Source organism: Pteropus alecto, unplaced genomic scaffold (assembly GCF_000325575.1).
Source record: "Pteropus alecto unplaced genomic scaffold, ASM32557v1 scaffold25, whole genome shotgun sequence".
Classification (NCBI taxonomy): domain Eukaryota; kingdom Metazoa; phylum Chordata; class Mammalia; order Chiroptera; family Pteropodidae; genus Pteropus; species Pteropus alecto.
Window position 1 is genome coordinate 16,841,950 of NW_006441955.1, and position 5,378 is coordinate 16,847,327.

At 37.7% G+C, this 5,378-nt stretch overlaps 1 pseudogene; it reads left to right on the forward strand.

Moving 5' to 3' along the window:
- Positions 1-757: 757 nt before the first annotated feature.
- Positions 758-873, forward strand: LOC112486020 (annotated as a pseudogene).
- The last annotated feature ends 4,505 nt before the right edge of the window (positions 874-5,378 follow it).

Sequence of the window (5,378 nt, forward strand, 5' to 3'; positions counted from 1 at the left end):
ACAAAGACAAAACAGACACAGAAGAAAGAGTAAAATGGTTAGTCATTGTGGTACAAATTTAAATTTTAACCTCAATATCTTCACTGACTCTTGTTATCATTTCTAGGCAATATCTGAAAAATCTGCTTTTAGTCTTTTCACTTATAATAACTCAATCGGAAATGTCATTTACTTCGATCTTCTTTGTGGTACAAGATAAGAATTCAAGTGTTGCTTGGCTTGAGAGTCTTGAGATATATGTGCTTTTTCTTCTATTGTGCCCTAATCACATATATGAATGCCACTGGGTTTCCTTACATTCGAATTCTTTCTGTCCCATCATTTGTAGTTATTTTAAATTAATTTTTCTTTGCTATATTGTTTGCATCAATCTATGCTATCTTAAATCTTTTGGGAGTCAAGGAAAAAATCAATAGAAATATACACCTTTGGCTATAATACTAAATTTGTTGAGGATAACCACCCTTTTATATTCTTTCAGAAGCACAGCTTCTCAAAAAAATTTTTCTTTTTACCAGTTGCACTTAAAAGATAATGCTTGCAATAACAAATGACAATTTTATGGGGCTTTAATTTATTTTCTTAATAAGAAGTCTATTTTTTTTTTAATAGCCCAAATGTCAGAGCTCTTTCTCTTCATTACAAATGAAATACCTATTAGAAATATTCAGGACATGGTCCATAGCATAGTGGTTAGCAAATCTGCTTTACACACAAAAGGTCCTGGGTTTGCACCCCAGTGGAGCCACAGTCCATGGTCTATGGCCATGCCACCCTGAACAAGCCCGATGTCTGATCTCAAAAGCTAAGCAGGGTTGGGCTTGGTTAGTACTTGGATGGGAGACCACCTAGGAAGACCACGTACTGTAGGCACAAATAATAATAATAAATAATAATAATAAAAGGAATATTCATAAAGATATATATCAATACATTCCTATTTTAAAGCATTACAATTTGTTTCTTTGAATCATTTCCTTACTGCTTGATTTGTAATCAGCAGGATGGTTAAAGTTTCAAAAAAAAGCCTCAAAGTCTTTCTTTTGAGATACATCCAGCTCATAGCATGAAATATTACAGCTGCATAAATTATTAACACTACTTTAATTCTCCATTTGAAACTGCAGCGTGAACCAGACTATTTTACTGTGTAAATCACACCATGGGAGCATGTTAAGCATCATTAGATGTTGCTCAAATGCTTTCAGCACTTAGCACAATGCTCTGAGCAGGGTTGGCTCAGTTATGCATGTTTTATTTGCTGGGTTCAGATCATTTGGGTGCATTTGACACACTAAATCATTAATAGGTGAAGTGGGGCTCATAGTTAGTGGGGCTCAAGCATTTATGGGATACCTATTATGTAAACCGATTGTGTCACTCCCATACTTAAAATTGTTCAATTATTCCCAATAGTTTTCAAGATAAAATCAAACCTCTTGATAACAGCATATGAGGCCCTACATAATCTATAAATAATGGCAGATATGCAACACGTAGGCTCCCATTCCCCTCTTCTGCTCCCATAACAAATAGAACTAATGCATCCCATCATTCTTTCCCACAAAGACTGGACGTGGCTTCAGGATCCTTCTCAATACAACGTTCCAGGCAGCTACTACCAATAGACCAGAGCTAAAATCTATTTGTTAGTCTTGCCAGTCTATCTCTCTAGTCTCTCAAAACATCACCAAACAACCATTTGCTTCAGCCACATAGAATGTCATATAGTTTCCTAAACATGTGAGACTTTCACACTTATGTGCCTTTTCTTATGCTGTTCCCTCTCTCCCAAATAATCTTCCTCCTTTTCTATGTTTAGCTAACTCCTATGAATTCTGTACAATTCACATCAGGCTTCATCTCCCCAGTCTAATTCAGATGGCCTCCTTTAGTGCTCTCAAAGTAACTTGCATTTAGTATTTTGTCATGCTGACTATGATTGTTAATTGCTTATCTCTCTCACTGACTAAAATTAAACTCTTTGAGAGCAGAGACCATGTTTTATTTCACTTCGTATCTCAGTCAGCCAGCATAGAGCCCAGTGTGCAGTAGGTATTCAATAAATGTTCGGAAAAAATGTATTGTGTTCCAGAAACACAATAAAAGAATAATGTGTAAGAGCAGGAAATATTTATTGAGCACTTACTGTATGCCAGGCCCTGTTGCAAGTACTTTATGTAGATTATCTTATTCACATCTCAAGCAACAACCTTTCAAGATAGATTCTATGATTATCTTCCTTTTGAAAAGTGAGAGAACAAAGACACAGAGAAGCCAGGAGACTTCACCAGGGTCACACTCAGCCAGATAGTCTTGTTTCAGAGTTCTTAACCATTATGCTCCATCTGCTGGGCCCTGCATGGACCTTGTCCTCAAGAAGATCGAAGGTTGGTAGAGGGAGACAGGCAGATAAGTGATTAATCACCATATAACATGGAAGAACTGTAATAGACATTTGAGCAATATAAAGGAATAGCACAGAGGAGGGAGGGATTAACATATTCGGGGGTGGAGGACAAGTGTTCAGGGAAGGTTTCTGTAAGGAAGTGGTACTCAAATTACACTTGAAAGACTAAGAAGAGCATTTGAGATGGAGATGAAGGGAAAGATACGCTAGATAGGGAGAAGAATACATGCAACACACAGAGGAAAGAAGCAACATGAAGTTTGGGCACAAGAACCAGCTACATAATTTGTATAGCCCAGAGCAAAATGAAAATGCAGGACCCCTTGTTCATAAATTATTAAGAATTTCAACACTTAGAGCATTAAATCAGACAGTCCTTCTAAGCGCAGGGCCCTGTGCAAAGGCACAGGTTGCATGTCCATAAAACTAGACCTGTTGGGCACCATAAACGCTTCTTGCTGGAACAAGAAGTACCTGGGGCAGAAGTACTTTATGAGGCAGGAAATGACACTTGTGAGGTCAGCAGAGGTCTGGTCACATGCCATGCTAAGCAGCTTGAACTTTGCCCCATCGAAGGGTTCTCAGCAGTGATGAAACCTGATTGGATAATTTGCAAAAAGATACTTCTGGGGCAGCTGTTGGGAGTAGTTGAAGGGTATGAGAGGAAAAGCACCGCAGCAGTAGCAATTACATGGGCTAGAGAGGCTCAAATCTTGAACTTAGCCTTTTCAGTGGGCATATCTGAGAAAGGTAGATCTAAGAAATGAATAGAAGGCACAGCTTGCAGGAGTTAACACTCAAGGTGGATAAGAAACCTGTGAGAAAAGAGGAATGGACTAAAAGGCTCAACCAAGACTTTGGGGTTCAAGATAACATGTCACCATTTTGCTTAAGCTTGGCCAGACCAATTTACAGCACTGCTTTAAAATTAATTTATGTAATTATTTAGCATCATTTATATCAGAGACACCCCCAGTCCTGGAGAAGGTCAATGCACAAACTGCAAGAAATAAAGTCCTTGTGTAGATTTTCATTTCTGCAACTCCCACAAGCAAAGCAGAACATGAAGACTCTATTTATTTGTTTCTTGATCTCAGTCCAAAGAACCATGGGTGTTTGGGTCACTTGAGTTTTTCCCATGAAATAGAAAAAGAAATGATCATCAAACCCTTCTGATCTACTTACTCAATTGCCAAACTGTTCCCAAGAAGCTTCCTCAGTTCTTTTTGGTTTTCTGGTTCTATTTGAATGTGATCTCTAATAAGGATAAAATTAAATAACACATTAGTGCTTTGGAAATAGAAATTCAGTGTAAATACAGCAATATCAGTTTCATACAGGAATTGTGGGAGGCTGACAATAGTTCACACAACTAAACTACTTCTCCTTATCCTCTGATGGTATGTTCCTCCACTTAGTTTTTCATGGTTCATCACGTTAGTAGAAACTCTCCTAATCATGCTGACTCTCCTTTCACCACTTGGCCAATAAAATTCAGGGAACCAGAATATCAACATACACAAAATTAAATAGTCAAAGCATGGACCTGCTCACGAATCATAATCATCTTTGTTAAATAACAATTTTAAAAATGGGAACATTATAGATTGTACTTGGGTACAATTGAAATGCACTAGTTCTGGGGCTCCCTGTCACTTTTTAAGTTTTTCTTTAATGTTCTAAGTTCTCCTAAAGAAGACAGCAGTCATCTAATAATATGCTAACAATTGGGCTGCTTGGTGTAGCTGAAAGATCATGGGCTTTCATGGGACAAGGGTTGGTACTTTGGGTGGGTTATTTAATCTCTCTCACTCTCAGTTACTCTGGGTGTGAGGGTTTTGCATGGTGAATAGAGGACTGAAGGAGTTCACAGATGTGTAAAATAGTTGTCTAAAAGCGGACCTTCAATAAAATGAGGTTTTGGAGTAGCCTGTGTATATATCCCTTTGGGAAGGGAAATTTAACGATATTTAATACCTTTATACTCTCTACTCAATTTTCACTGATTGTTTCTGAGGGTGCTTAAATGGGTTTCCCCAATTTGGGTGCTACTGGATGGGAAGATCCTTACAAATTCCAGCCTCGGAACACCAAATCATGGAAGGTCATACCCTGAGACAGCACCAACCAGCGTTGGGAAACTCAGAATCTTCGGCCTCCAAACAGTTAGGGGGCTCTTCTCTTTTCTTCCCAGAAATTGCTTTTTAGCCTTCATATTCAGTGCTTACTAGTTATTTCCTCAGAAGTCTCCCCCAGCCTCTCTGACCTCCCCACTTGATCAGTTCTCCTTGCTGTAAGTTCTCTTAGCAACCTGTAATTGTTTCTTTGTAGAATTTACCACTATTATAATTGAGTAATTAATTCTGTAATTATTGTTTCAAGTGCATTTTCTTCAACAGAATGTGAAGTCCACTGAAACTCTGTCTTATTCATCACTGTGGACCCAGATCCTGCTGCACACTTTTGCACATAGTAGGTGCTTAACGACCATATATGACTAAATGAATGAGTGAATGCTGTGCCCTTGTTAACTGATTTGGATAAATGCATATTTTTTTTTTATATAATATAGTAGACATATAATACTATATTAGTTTCAGGTATATGACATAGTGATTGGACATTTATATACCTTACATTGTGATCGCCATGATAAATCTGGTAGCCATTTGTCACTGTACAAAGTTATAATATGAATGACTTTATTCCCTGTGCTATTCATTATATGCCCATGACTTATCTATTTTATAACTGGAAGTTTGTATCTCTTATTGCTTTTCACTATTTTACCCATTTCCCCCAATACTCTCCCCTCTGGCAATCATCAGTTTTTTCTCTGTGTCTATAAGCCTGTTTCTGTTTTGTTTGTTTGCTGTTTTTTTAGATTTCACATATAAGTGAAATCAAATGGTGTTTTGTCTTTCTTTGTCTGACTTACCTCACTTAGCATAATACCCTTTAGTTCCAT